General features: G+C 46.2%; 1 long non-coding RNA gene across 3 annotated transcripts; it reads left to right on the forward strand.

Moving 5' to 3' along the window:
* The first annotated feature begins 1,659 nt into the window (after positions 1–1,659).
* Positions 1,660–9,119, forward strand: LOC123638700. 3 transcript variants are annotated; one of them, XR_006735453.1, is made up of 3 exons: positions 1,660–3,470; positions 3,722–3,930; positions 7,607–9,119. It is a non-coding gene; the product is annotated as an uncharacterized LOC123638700 (long non-coding RNA). The 3 variants fall into 3 exon arrangements; XR_006735454.1 differs by having other exon boundaries at positions 7,624–9,119; XR_006735455.1 differs by lacking the exon at positions 7,607–9,119 and adding an exon at positions 7,394–7,525.
* Positions 9,120–14,610: the final 5,491 nt, after the last annotated feature.

Raw genomic sequence — 14,610 nt, forward strand, 5'->3', positions numbered from 1 at the left:
TATTAGGATTTTAAGTTATCTGAAATCCAGTACCATAACAGTTTTTGTCTGGAACCCAGAGAACTAGGAAACTGTCACTTTAGTTAATTCTTTTTTTTTTTTTTTTTTTTTTTTGAGGCCAACTCCCTCTGTCACCCTGGCTAGAGTGCAGTTGTGTCATCATTGCTCACTGCTGCCTCTAACTCCTGAGCTCAAGCGATCCTCCTGCCTCGGTCTCCCATGTAGCTGGGACTGCAGGTGCCTGCCACAACACCCAGCTAAGTTTTCTATTTTTAGTAGAGACGGGGTCTCGCTCTTGCTCAGGCTGGTCTGGAACTCCTGACCTCAAGTGATCCCCCTGCCTCAGCCTCCCAGAGTGCCAGGATTACAGGCGTGAGCCACCGCGCCTGCCTGAGAATGTGGGGTGGGGGTTGGGGATAATGTCTGGCAGCAGCGTAAGGACCGTGGCGTGCCCTCGGTGGGGTGGGGGATGGGGAGGATGTCATGATGTTGACCCCACAGAGAGAAGATCTGCTGTCTGTGAGGATGGCACTTTGTGATGCGTTGATGGGAATGCTGGGAGAAGCGGAGAGGTCTATTTAAAGTGTGGGAGACTAGAATATGCCACCCCAAAATATGCTTCTTTGGCATAAGGATTGTTGAGCTGAAGGCAATTTAAAAGAGGTGCAGGAAAGCTCTCTGCCTTCCTTCTGTTTGCCTAAAAGCAGGACACAAATGTAGAAAGACAAAAGATATCCCACCTCTCCTCTCTGCCAAGGGGGACAAAGGTTAGCCACGAAGACGACTTTAGACCCTGATCAGCCTGCAGATGGTACCAAGGAATCTACATTAACAGGATTTGCTAACCAGCCTCTCTCCGCCATTTATTTGCCTTTCCGTAAGTTGACACCCCTCAAGACTCAAAGTGCTTTTCACTTCTCTAAATATTTACTGTTCTTTGCTATGTAAGGTGGAATTCAAAGCCACCTTTTTGAGAACTACTCATTCCCTGGTTGTCTCTCATGTATATGTGAAATAAACATCCACTTGTTTTTCTTCTGTTTGTCTGTCTTGTTACAGGGATCCATTGCAAGTAAGAAGTTATGAAAGTTGAGGAAAACATTATCTTTCCTCCCTTACAAAGGCTGCTGCAGTTATCCAGGCAGGGACGATGCTGGCTGAGACCCAAGGAAAAGGAGAGTTTAGTGTCCAAATGTTTAAAAATGGAGCCAACAGAGTTGTCCTAACGGAATGAATGTGAAGTAGGAAAGAAAGAAAGAAATCAAAGAGCAAGAGTTTGGCCGGGCGCGGTGGCTCACCCCTGTAATCCTAGGACTCTGGGAGGCCGAGGCGGGTGGGTTTGACACCAGCCTGAGCGAGAGCAAGAGCCTCTCAGATAAATAAATAACCAATCAAAGAGTTTTAGCTAAGCAACTAGGGAATGGAGTGACAATAGATTAGGGTGCAGGATGGAATTAGTTTGGAAAGAAAGTTGGAGTTTAGCTTTGGCTGTGCGATTTTTGAGACATCACCAGACGTCTGGGCTCGACTGTTGCAGCTCGCTGTCAGCGGGGCCTCTCCTGAGGTGTCTGCTGAGAGGCCGGCACTGCACCCCCAGCTCCTTCCAGAGGGGTCAGCCGGTGAGAAGCCCGAGATGCGAAAGACGACAGCGAAGAGGCCGTTGTTCTCCGGGAGTGGCTGTAGCCACAGTGAAGTCACAGCGGCTCCCGAGAGCTTTCTGAGCACGGCCGACATCAGGCTAGTGGGTGGGTGCGTGTCATTCACAGCAGCTGCGGGACTTTCCTGCTGTAGCCGGAGAAGTTGCCAGGCACGTGCCGGAAGTTTCTGAAATCAGTGCCGGCTTCCAGACGCGTGCTTGCTGCAGGCTGACCCAGAAGTGGCAGCTGGTCTGATTGCCCCTCCCCCAAGCCTTCTCACCGTTGTCTAAACTTCCAGTTTCCTTTATTCAGACTGTCAGCCGAAAAGGAAGAAGCTGAGGCAAGATTAATGTTAAGTGGGGAGTTTATCGGGGCCAAGCTGGAAGCTTGCAGCCTGGACACACAGATTCCAGTGGCCCGGAATATACTCAGGTTAGCAGCGTCACAAGAGGATTTTGAAAGGAAAAGAAGAGGCAGTTCCTGAGTTGTTTACCAAGAATTTACACTGAAATACATAAGCTATTGATTGGCTATACATTGTTGTTTGTATCACAGATTTAGGAACCTGAAGATGAGGCAGCTAGTCAGGAACAAAATGACTTCAGACAACTGCCCCCAGGCGCGGGGCAGGAGGAATAAGTCCACACTCTGTCTGGGCCTGCATCCTTCACCACGGAGCTCCAACTGCTCGGAGCTATTTTCTGTTCTCGGAACCCTTCATACTGAGATTGCGTGGTGTCTTCTGTTTTCCTGACTACTGAAACATCCAAGTGAAGATGGGGACTAGGCAGTTGGAAATGTGACTCTGGAGTTTGGGAGAGAGGTCAGGGCTGGAGATGAGTTGAAGGTCATCAGCAAATGACGGCATTTAAATCTGGAGCTGGAGGGCTCAGCAAAGGTAATGTAGGGGAGAGAACACTCCAAGAACGGAGCCTGGAGCCAGCCAGCAGGGACAGGCTGTGGGAAAGGAGACACATCGGTTGAGGAGGACCCAGTGAGGTAGAAAGAGCCAGGGAGGGTGGAGCTCTGGACGCCAGGAGAGAGAGGTAGCAGGTGGGAGGGAATGACCAACTGTGCCAAGGACTGAGGATTGGCCCACTGGATCAAGCAAGGCAGGGGTCTCTGGTGATTGGAAAACAGCCATTCTGTGAGTTTAGAGTGGGTTTTAGGATGGGAGGAAAAGAATTGCACACAACCGTGTTCATTGTGAGAAGCCTGGTGCTGTATATGAAAATGTTAACAAGCAACATCTCTGGGTCATGAGATTGTAGATGAGGTTTGTCCCCTATATATTTTACTGAATAGTGGACAGGAGCATGCAGTTCTTCTATAAATAAAAATAAGTTATTCTAAACATCCCTCCCTAAATGCTTCAACTACCAGCCTTCCCCGACTGACCTGAGGCTGGTGCTAAGTTCCAAGGAGCTCAGGTCTACGAAACAGAAAGTGCACATGCAAGTTCTGGGTGTCAGTCTCAGTTCCCCGACATTGTTCACCTTCTTCTTCCCAAGAATATCAAATCATGCACATCCTCTCTGCTCTTCCCAAACTCAGGTTACCTAGCATGCTGGAATTAAATGGTACCCTGACAACTTGAAAATCCTTTCCATAATGAAAACAAATGTTTATGGAACACATCCCATGTAGCAAGAACTTCCATTTAATACTGCATTTAAAAAGATGAATGTGCTTCCCAAATGCTTAATTTACACCATGACAGCATTTATTCAGGATCGCCAGAGACCCCTCCAGCAGATGTGCCTGTCAACTCACTGAGGAAAGAAAACAAACACGAGAAATTTCAGAAACTGGAAGCTTGTAAGACCAAGAAAGGTAAAAAATAAATCTTGGGAAATCCAAAAGTGACATTAGGTAATAATTGCCAGGAAAGTTATTCATACTTTGTTTTGGGGATTAAAACAATTAGAGATCTTTGTGGACTACGTCCGAACAGGAGCCCTTTTCCTATCGTGGGCTCCCAGCAGCTGCAGATAGTTACACTTAACCAGCATTTATTGAACCAGCCGCCTCACTGGCTGTTGCTCACTGAAATAGGCATAACCGTTGCCCCCCCTTCCTGGCAGATGCGAAGTGAGGTTCGGTGGGCGCAGACTGAGCACCAGCCCAGTGCAGCTGGAGAGGCTTCCAGTGTTCACAGGCCCCCGGGGACTTCCCTCCAGACTCCCGGTGACTGCTCCGTGCCAGCGGTGACACTAACGCTGTGCACTGGGTTCCCAGCCCTGGGACTGCAAAGCCTGCCTCGCCAGTAAAGGACGTCTTCAAGGTACAAGAGGTAAGAAAGAAGGTAAAAAATGGCTTTGGCAATATTGATGAGGAAGAAAGTCCTACTATCATATCTTGGTGAATCTTTTTTTTTTTTTAATTTTAGTAGATGTAGGTGGTACAGGTGGTTTCTGTTTCATGGATGATTTGTATAGTGGTGAAGTCAGGGCTGTGTACCCCTCACCCGAACAGTGCACGTTGTACCCGATAGGTAATTTTGGGTCCCTCTCGCCTCCCCTTCCTGAGCCTCCAGGGTCCGTTACACACCTCTGAGTGGTCTTGCCCGTCACTTAGCTCCCGCTTGTAAGTGAGCTGGTGCAGTATTTGTGTTTCCATTCCTGGGATACTTCACTTAGAATAATGGCCTCCATTTCCATCCAAGCTGCTGCAAAAGACATTATTTCACTCTTTTTTATTGGCGAATCTTCTAACTACTGATGATACATATGTGTAGTAGAATCTTATAAGGCTCGCAGATAACAACAATGAAGCCAAGCACTTCGCGTGCATTAGCCGAGTTAATGCACGACACAGCTGGAAGCAGAATTGTCCCATTTCACAAATGGAGAAACTTAAAGTTCTAGGAGGTTGCAACACAGGTAGTCGGGGGTAGAGCAAACTTCAAACTCAGGTTGTCTGTCCCCTAGAGTTGCAATGCAAGATTGTGTCACCTTAGGGATGAGCTAAGGACAGCCCGAGTGGTGGCTGACCCCAGCGAGGGGCTCAGGGCCAGCCAGAGAAAGGGAAGGCAGCCTCAGGCCCGGGGCCCAGAAGGGGGCAAAGCAGTGTTACCAACGTGCTTGTAAACAGTGGTCAGAAAAAGAGGCAGAAGGGACAATTGTGTCACTGGTTCAGCGACACATAGGGACCTCTCACCTACAGGTGGGGGCTTGACTCACAATTGCTCAAGAAAATGAGCCTGATACAGCCTAGCCCCTGTATCCAAGACTCAGGAATATGCAGCTGTGGATTTATCAACATGCATCAAAGGGGAAGAACAAACATGAAAGGCTTGTGGGAATGACAATTGTTAGGATGTTCAAGTTTTAATAATTTGTGACAACCTAGGAAATCTCGAGTCTGTATCTTGGATTGTTTCAGTTGTGTTACATCCTATGCTGTAGTGAAAAACAGGTTTATTGGAAACATAAAGCGAAGTAACAAATGGTGACCAGCAGGTGGCAGCCCTACCTCATGATGATTTCTCCAAAGGCTTGCACAAAGGATTATAGTAGCTGTGTGACTCTGTGACATCATTACAGAAATACATAGATAACTCACATTTAGAAGGAACTAAAAATACAATACTATGACCTGGAGTTTCATGACTAATGTTAACTAAACCTGTTCATTCAATTACCCGCAAGAATAGAAGGCAACACATGTAGGTATTAAGTCAATTCATCAGGACGTATTTTGGCACTCTAGATAAAAAGTAGAGTGTCTGGACCATTCTAAGTCATGCTGGGGAACATATTTAAATCCTGATTTTGCAATTAAGATATTTGATATATTTTTCCTTCCTATGTGAGACTTGTATAATTTTATAGTACATACTCCTGAAGTTTTTAATTTTTTTAAATGTTTAAGTTTTCATTCACTCTAGAGAAATATTAAACTTTATTTTCAAGTTTTTGGAAAGGTTAATATGTGGCTGCAATTTTTACATACTTAAAAGCATATTTCACATACTGTCTTAGTCTGTTTTGTGTTGCTATAACAGAATACCACAGGCTAGGTAATTAGTAAAGAAAAGAAATTTATTTGGCTCATGTTCTGGAGGCTGGGAGGCCTGAGACCACGGCGTGGCATCTGGGGAGGGTCTCTCTGCTGTGTCCTGCTACGGCAGAAGACAGAAGGGCAAGAGAGGGTGAGAGGAAGGGAGCAAGAGAGGCCAAACTTGCTTTTACAACAAACTCACTCCCACGAGAACATCGATCCATTCGTGAGGGCAGAGCCCTCGCTGCCTAATCACCTCTTAACCGTTCCACCTCTTAACACCGTCAGGATAGCAATTAAGGATGAGTTTTGGAGGAGACGTTCAAACTGTAGCACACACTATTCGAAATTAAAATTGCAAACTCCACTTGGTAGTTGTGATAAATTTATATTGACTCAAGAAATATTTACTGAGTCTATTACAGTAAAAACATTTTTTCTTTAGTGACCTTATTTACATTAAGAAAATCTCTGGATTCAGTAACTAATATGATAAGTTAGTGAGCTTGCCCGTGCACACCTGTGCCCCAGCATTCTGCTGGGCCCTAAGAAGGAAAAACAGGTTCTTGCCTCCAGGGAGTACATAGCCTTGTCTCAGAGACAGGCCCAATAGAGTCTTAGATCCCTGGAAACTTTTGCATTATATATACATTCTCAACAAAATGCTGACATTATCAAAGTGGCAAGTGGCAGCTGGTTTGATTTTTAGATAACGAATCACCAACTGGGTACTCATTAATTCAGTTACTCATTGCAACCTCACTCCAAGCCCAGCCCTACAGGTTCACACATCTACTCTTCAAGATTGCAGTGATTGAAACATGTATCTCAGGAGACTTCCATGTACCTAATTTTCACATGAAAGTTTTAATAATAGAACCAGAAAATGTTCAATCTATAAAGGCCAGGAGCCTATTAATGCATGGCATGATAAATAACACAAACTGGTGTATGTTTCAAATGTCAGTTTAAAATAATCAACAGACAGGCCGGGCACAGTGGCTCACACCTGTAATCCTAGCACTCTGGGAGGCCAAGGTGGGCGGATCGTTTGAGCTCAGGACTTCGAGACCAGCCCAAGCAAGAGCAAGACCCCATCTCTACTAAAAGAAATAGAAAGAAATTAGCCAGACAACTAAAAATATGTAGAAAAAATTAGCCAGGCGTGGTGGCACATGCCTGTAGTCCCAGCTACTCAGGAGGCTGAGGCAGAAGGATCGCTTGAACCCAGGAGTGTGAGGTTGCTGTGAGCTAGGCTGACGCCACAGCACTCTAGCCCGGGCAACAGAGTGAGACTCTGTCTCAAAGAAAAAAGAAAAGATAAAATAATCAAGAGACAGACTGGACCACGGTGCTAAAGGTTGGTGGTGCAGACTACAAGTGCAGAGTTGGGGGTGAGGGATAAAAATCTACCTGTCGGGTACAATGTACAGTACTGTGGTGACAGGTCCACTAAAAGCCCTGACTTCAGCATTATAAAATTTATACGTGTAACAAAAAACACTTGTGCCCTCTAAATCTATTGAAAAAAGAGAAAACAAGTGCAGAGTTGGGCAAGGTCTCTGCTGGTGGTAGCAGAGATTGCCTGCTGATGAAGGTCAGCTGGGACTCGGAGGATGGGCAGATTCAGAGAGAAGAGAGGGCCCATTTGGGTTGGGAGAAAGGCATGAGAAAACAAAAGAACCTTAATTATTATGGAACATCTGGAGGACCCTTTAGTTAATTTTTAAAATAATATGTTCTTTATTGTCCAGAGATCACCTGTGCAAAATAAGGTTGCACTCAGGGATCTTCCAGGACCCTGCTGGTGCCAGCCCTACATGAGTTGCTTATCTTCATGCCAGTCACACTGTTGTGGGGTGAATTGTCCCTCCCAAAATTCGTATGTTGGGGTCCTAGATGAGGTCATGCTGGAGTAGGGTGGGACCCGAATCCTAATCCGGTGTGCCTGGTGTCCTTGGAAAAAGGGGAAATTTGGACACAGACACACACAGGGAGACTGCCACGTGAGGACCGGAGTCACGCTGCCACAAGCCAACAACCTCCAGGAGCCCGGGAGAGAGGCCCGGAGCAGGTCCCTCCCGACACCTTCAGAGGAAGCACGGCCCTGCTGACCCCGGTTTCTGTTTGAGCCACTCCGTTTGTGGTGCTTTGTCTCAGCACCTTAGCAAGCTAATAGACACGTCAGCGAAAGCGCACTACGTTCATCTCAATATGTGCTGTGTGTAAACACGTGCAGCGAAATCCAACGTTAGATGCAGTCGGCCCGCTAGAAGTGCAGATCAGAGGGAAAAACTGTTTCATACAGAGGCTGTATAACGGCGGAGACTGGGTCAGTCCTCTCTTGCCAATGTAAAATGAGCCGTGGCTGTGCGGAGGCCAGGGCTACAACAGCGACCGGCCGGGCGAGGCTGCTCCCTGGCTCTGCGTCCGGCGGAAGGACGCTCGCGCCAGCTCTGCAAGTCCTCGGCCCGTTTAGAGCATCGTCCCGGCTTCAGGTGGTCCCGCTGGCTTTCCTTAACTCATTGTTTTAGTGCTTGGTCAGACGGTGCGTCGGTGGGTACGCGTCCCTTACGTGCTTGGGACTTCTGCTCTGACCGCCAGCCGACCGTGGCGCAGATGCTCCTGGTCCTCAAGCCCAGGACTCTCCACCCGCAGCGTCAGTGCCGTGCGATTCTGGAAAACTCTGTCCGTATGTCTTTGTTTAGTTGGCGTTCTTATCTGACATCCCTACTTCCAAAAAGGACTCGAGGTGACTTACGTTAAAAACACCTGGCCAACATGTACATTATAAACCGTGTGGCCGGGAACGGGCAGGTGTTTACACATTCTGCCAAGTCTGCTTCCGTGGAATTGCAAGGCCTGCTCCCACGCAGGGGAAACGCACGCCTGGGGTGTGCTCTGCAGCACGCGCTTCCGCAGCCCGAGTGAGTGGTATGTGCCATGACGTCACTCTCTGCACAGCGCAGCCCGTCAAAGGTAAATCGATCAGCATAAATGGCAGAGAAAGGGGGGGAAGTTCTCATTCTTACTCTCTGCTGACCACGTTTCCCTACAGCAGGCTCCATAACACAGAATCGCTCCTTGCGCAGGAAAACTCACTTCACGGAAAATGTGTGTGTGTGTTGTTTTACTTGTTCTCATGTATACTCTTAAGGTGACAGAACTTCTAAAACACAGAAGAGACAGAAAAAACTATGATCAGAATCAAATATGTAATAGGAAAACAAGGGATGCAAAACACGAGAGAAATAAAAATGAATTAAATCAGTGAATAAATAATTTTTTTCCTAGAAAAATAACTCTCCAAGCATCACAATTCCTTACAAGTTTTTTACATGGAGAAATGCAATTCAAGAAAAGAAGTAGGGGTGGGAATGATTTACATAATTTAAAATTTTTGACATATTAATTGCTTAATTTTATAAAAAGAAATCAGAGCCCAGTAATTTATTTTAGTAAGAGCAAAATGATCATAGGCCTCTTCTCTAAGAGATCTCCTAAATTATCCTAACGTGTCCTCAGGGAAAAAAAACCAGAAGCATTTCTTCAAAAAATATACATACGGTACATTTGCATTCAAAGCACAGTTCCACACACACCACCTACAAACCACTCCATGGCAACACAGCACGCTCCGCTCTGAAAGCCTCATCAGTCACATCCCTACGAAAGAAAAACTTCTCAGTCTGTCATCCGAGCAGCACATTCCAGTAATGTGACGCTAATGCCGGGCCCTCCTTGAACGCCAGTCAGCCGTCTGGTCTAAGCTGATTCCTCTTACTGGGAGACAGGAGGCAGGTGAGACTGACCAAGGACGACAGAGTGTCTCCTGCCACGCACGTGTGTGCAGCTGGCACACAGACCTGCAGAACCCAACCCAGTGGGCGCTGGTCTGCATCTCAGGCCAAGATGGTGCTGCACTTGCTACCGCAAAGGTCACGGGACACTTCTGTATGGAACTTGGCGTTCAAACACAGTACACAGCACACTTCCACATGAGAGCACAAGCACTTGAGGAGGGACCATTTTCCGCATTGTGGAAATGAAGTGGCAACTCAAATGGCGGGAGGAGCGAAGCAGCCAGGGCAGGAGGATGCTGGTGGGAAGGTGGCGTGCAGAGGACTCTCACTCCCCGGTAGTCCAGCCTGTGGAGGGCCAGCTACTCTGCCACCATTTAATGCCAGGCCTGTTGGAGAGGGGTTTGTTATACTGCACTCCTGGTTGGAAATATTGTTTAATAAAAGAGCACAAAAATTCATGGAGTCCGTAGAATCATGCTTCCCGTCATTTGGTTTTTGCTCAACAACATGGCCAGTAACATCGCTCTTGTGACTCCCCACATAGCCATTCTGAAGCTGGAGGTCCCCAGAGAATTTTCAGGATTAAATTTCATCACTAACTTAGGCGGTCATGGCCACCAATATTTACAGCCCAAACTTACATCAGAATTCCTGGCATCTAAACCATCAGGTTGTTTCAGGATAAATCTTACACCAGCTTTAACCATCTGCGTTCGTCATGCAGGTTACAAACAGGGCCCTGGATGGCACTTAAATTAGTAAGGATACCATTAAAATAAAGGCTCTGAAATGGCCGGTGCACTCAGACAAGTGGAACAGAAATGCTACACCTTTGTCTGAGAACATTATTAGTGGTGCACTTCAGTCAACGTTAGACTGCCCAGCAGAGGTTGCACATTTTTTCCAATCATGGTGACACGTTGCACTAACATACTGTGACTTACACAGTCTCCCTTGTGATCATCTTGAGACGGTTGGACAGAGTCTGCCTAAGACACAGCACAAAGTGGAGTCAAATTTCAAACATAAATGATATTTTGGTTTTACAGTCATGCTGTAGTGCATGGAAATCCAGGAACAGTAACCATCTGAACAGGATTCCATCACGCCGTCCTTCCCTGGATGGAAGCCTCTCTGCAAACGTGACTCCAGGGAGGCTAAAGCAGCTCTGAAACCGTGTGACTGAGTCAGAATATTGTCGTGTTGCCTTCACATCAGTCAAAACCATACTCACAGGCAGTGGATTCCCTGACTTCGGCGTCTGAGTCTTCTCTGCCTGAGTTACAGAAAAGGTGACTCCTTAGCAGAGTGAATCCTCACAGTAATGGGATTAAAGCTGTACGGATTTAAGACAGAATGTAGCATTTCCCTGGGGCAAGCAAGGAGTCCCTGCGAAGTCTCTCCCTCGCCTCCCCGACCTGGGAATTTGACAGATCCCTTCAAGACGGATGGGTGTGACAGATGCCCAGACATCTGCACAGCGGCTTTCCTTTCATCTCTCCCTTTGGAAACTTGTGTGCATAAGCATTACTGTACGGATTGTATACTCAAACAGGTGTGTTAAATTTTACAGTCAATGTAAGGGATTTTCTAGATTAATTTTTACTATATCCTAACCCCACATGAGCAGTCACCTCCCTGAATACCAACTTGCTTCTAACCAAAAAAAATCATTTCTCTTTTTTTAGGTGAACAGTTATTCAAAATGAAGTCATGCCTTTCTTTCATATACCTCCTTTCCTAATATTGAGCAGTTTATTTGAAAACTATATAAATCACTGAGTTTATATTTTCATTAACAGACATTTAGCAAGTCCCTTTCTGTGTAGGACAATACCTGGATGTAGAGGCTGTAAGAACATGAGATGTGTCCTTTGTCCTCAAGGAGTTTTAACCCTAGTTTGAAAAGATAGGCAATATACATTAAATGTAGTTTGTATCATAAAAACAATTTTAATGTTGTACCGGATAAATAAAATCACTTATTTTGTTGTGCAGAAAAATTCTCCAGACTGATTGAAAATGTAAAATTCATTTTATTTTTATTGTTGCTGGTATTTTTCTTGCTGGAATCCTGTCATTGAAAATGCATTCATCATGGTTAATGTTTTTATTAATCTTCCACCACCAATAAATCATGGGATGAGAGTCACTCTCCAATTTGTTTTATGGCTTAAAAAAAAGACATCCTAGTTCTTTCATAAATGAACTGTCGCTATAAATTATGCAATGTTCCTAAATTGTTAGACAAATCTGGCATATTTATTTTATAATAAATTAAAATGTATGCATTAGACTTGATTTTCCCACTTACAATATCCAAAATACTGCATCTAATCCATTCTAAAATGCACAAATTATATGCCTAATTACTTGTGACATTAAGAACAAATCTTACTGAAGCTCATACAACATTTCCCAGTTTACTACTTCATGGATGTGGTGGTGATCTATAGTCATCTTAACGTTTACAGTCATACCGTCTGACAGTTAATGCAACAAATGAAAAATATTCTTTCCACCAAACTCTCAATATGCTTTTATTTATATTAAAGATATTGATGCTATTAAAAAGTTGCACTCAGCTGACAAGCATATGAAATGAAGACATGTACCCCCTTCTTAAATTCCTGTTTCCTGCCATTGCATGGTCCCACCCCAGGCCTCTCTCAAGGAACTTACTGCTCTAACTTAACTCCAGACAGAGCTGCAAGTCAGAGTGGTAGAATGGATTTTGAGGGACCCTGAGGAAACCCCCAGGGCTCATCCACGGGAACTGAGGTATCTTGAGTAGGACCGGATCAGGTGTAACAGCCTGGGCACCAGAAACTAGCAGGTCAGCAGCCCATGGTTGGGGACACAGGGACGATGAGAGGACAGTGGGAGAGTCCTCTCAGCCCACTTCAGGCTTCAACCTCTGCTGCCACTGTGAGGGGCCGGGAAGTCGTTCGATAATTAAGGGCAGTGGCAAACGACCACCACATTCTCCTATCACCCTCAGCCCTGGTGACAGAGGACAGGGGCCGGGAAGCGGCTGGAGCATGAAGCAGGACAGGACACTCCTGCCTGAAGGTGACCTGGAGCACCCTGGCCCTGCCTGCAGAAAGGGACATTCAGACCATGGCCTTCTCCCCGAGGACGTGAGACCCTGGTGGGTCCAGGGGCGCAGGCACTTTGGGGGAGGCTGGGGAGCTTGAGCAAGGGAAGCCGGAGAGCTGATGACACCGCGGCCTCTGTGGAGCTGGCAGCGCTGCCTTCTCCATCTGGTTTCTCAGCAGGGAAATGCATCCTGCAGGTGGATCTCACAGATACGGAAACGGTGTATTGAGTGTGACTCAAAAAGCCAGAGGTCCTTGAATGATCTGCCTCTATGTTCCCGACTTGCCTATCAAACACCTTAGGTCAGTCAACAGTTGCTGATCACAGGAAACTTAGTCTGAGCTGGTACCTTACAAGGAACGATCAACCATTCTACACCCGTGGCCTTGGAAAGCCGTCCTGGAAGCCAGGAACAGGAGCCCGCTGGAGGCCGCCGCCGGGCTCGAATCCGAGAAGTCTGATGATTTTGGTTCCTCGTTTCCCCTTTAGTTTTCTCATAAGTCTTCCCGTGACATTATGAAAGGAAAACAAATAACGCTCTCAGGAGGAATAGGCAGAGCTGGAGTAAATAAGAGCAAAGACAGACTGAGACGGGGGTGGGGGGAGGGGATGGGTGTATGCCTACATGATGAGTGCGTTGCGCACCGTCTGGGGAATGGTCATGCTTGAGGGTGCTGACTCGGGGAGGTGGGGGGGGGAGGGGATGGAGGTATGACAACATGGTGAGTGCCAGGCGCACTGTCTGGAGAATGGACACACTTGAGGCTCTGACTCAGGGGGATGGGCGGGACACGGACAATGTATATAACCTGAGCTTTTGTACCCCCATGAAGAGCTGAAATAAAAAATAAAAAATAAAATAAAAAACTGGTAATCATAAGAAAAAAAAAAAAACACATGTACCCTCTAAAGCAGTACTTCAACTCCTTCCTGTGTACCTTAAAAAATTAAAAGAAGAAATGTATTAGACATTATTTGCAGCATTGTTTGTAGGAAAAACAAAAATTGAAAATAAAGTGAATGTCTTTAGAAAAAAAAAAAAAAAAGAGCAAAGACAACAGACCAGGACAGAAAACCAGATTAAGTCAAGACCTTTAGAACCCAAAGCACCAAGTGCCAAACAGCACGTCGCCCGAATGCCAACCGAGCTGCCGACGCATGCCAGGCGGGGTGGAAGAGCACGAGTTTCCTGCGGGTGGCTAGTGATGCCCTGGAGCGCTTTGTAACATTGTTGCCTTCTGAGCTGTCTTTGGTTCTCCTGCTTTCCTGGTGCCCTCGGACTGGGGGCCAGCGCCAGGTGAACTCTAGGCTAAGGGATGACAGGCGGCTTTGCTTAGTGAACTCACTGCCCACCATGTCTCCTATGGGCAGTAAGCAATGCTGCACTTTTAATGTACTTACACGTAACGTTCATTCAGCCAAAGACTCCTGGAGATGGCTGGGTAGTGTCCTTTCAAGCCCGGTCCCTTTTCGGCAATTAGGACTGCAGGCCAAAGCACACCAGCAGCATCAGTCGCTGAAATCAATCATGTCGAGAGATCTGCGAAGTCCTTCCATACCACACTCCCTTTCTCTGTCATCGCTAACCCCTGTCATTGGGCTCATCAGCAATTCTTAGCTGCACTCTTACCCCGGGACAGCCCATACTTGTGAGCAACCAGTTGTAATTTCTGTTCAGTTTAAGGAAACTGCCCCATTTAGTTCACAAATGCAAACATAACATTCCTCGAGTTTTAGGGATGGTTAATTTCAATATGCTTCTAAAATTCGCATTAGAGTGACAAGGAAGACTCATTGAAATTCGTAGAGGATGTGCTCACCTACTACAATAGAGAGCCCATAAGCACGAGCCTGAAAAAAAATACCCGCTGGTTCAAAGCTATTCCTCCATTTGGCCATACATTCATCTGGACTTATTAGCAGTTTTGTCTTTTTGTTTTGTTTAAGTTTTTTTTTTGTTGTTGTTGTTGTTTCTCCGATCTCACAGGGATGAACATTTTGTCTTTTCACTGACTGATTCAAGTCAGGGAGAAACATGTCAACAGAAAGAAGAGCAGGATCAATTCCAT

Source organism: Lemur catta, chromosome 5 (genome assembly GCF_020740605.2).
Source record: "Lemur catta isolate mLemCat1 chromosome 5, mLemCat1.pri, whole genome shotgun sequence".
In the NCBI taxonomy this organism is placed as follows: Eukaryota; Metazoa; Chordata; class Mammalia; order Primates; family Lemuridae; genus Lemur; species Lemur catta.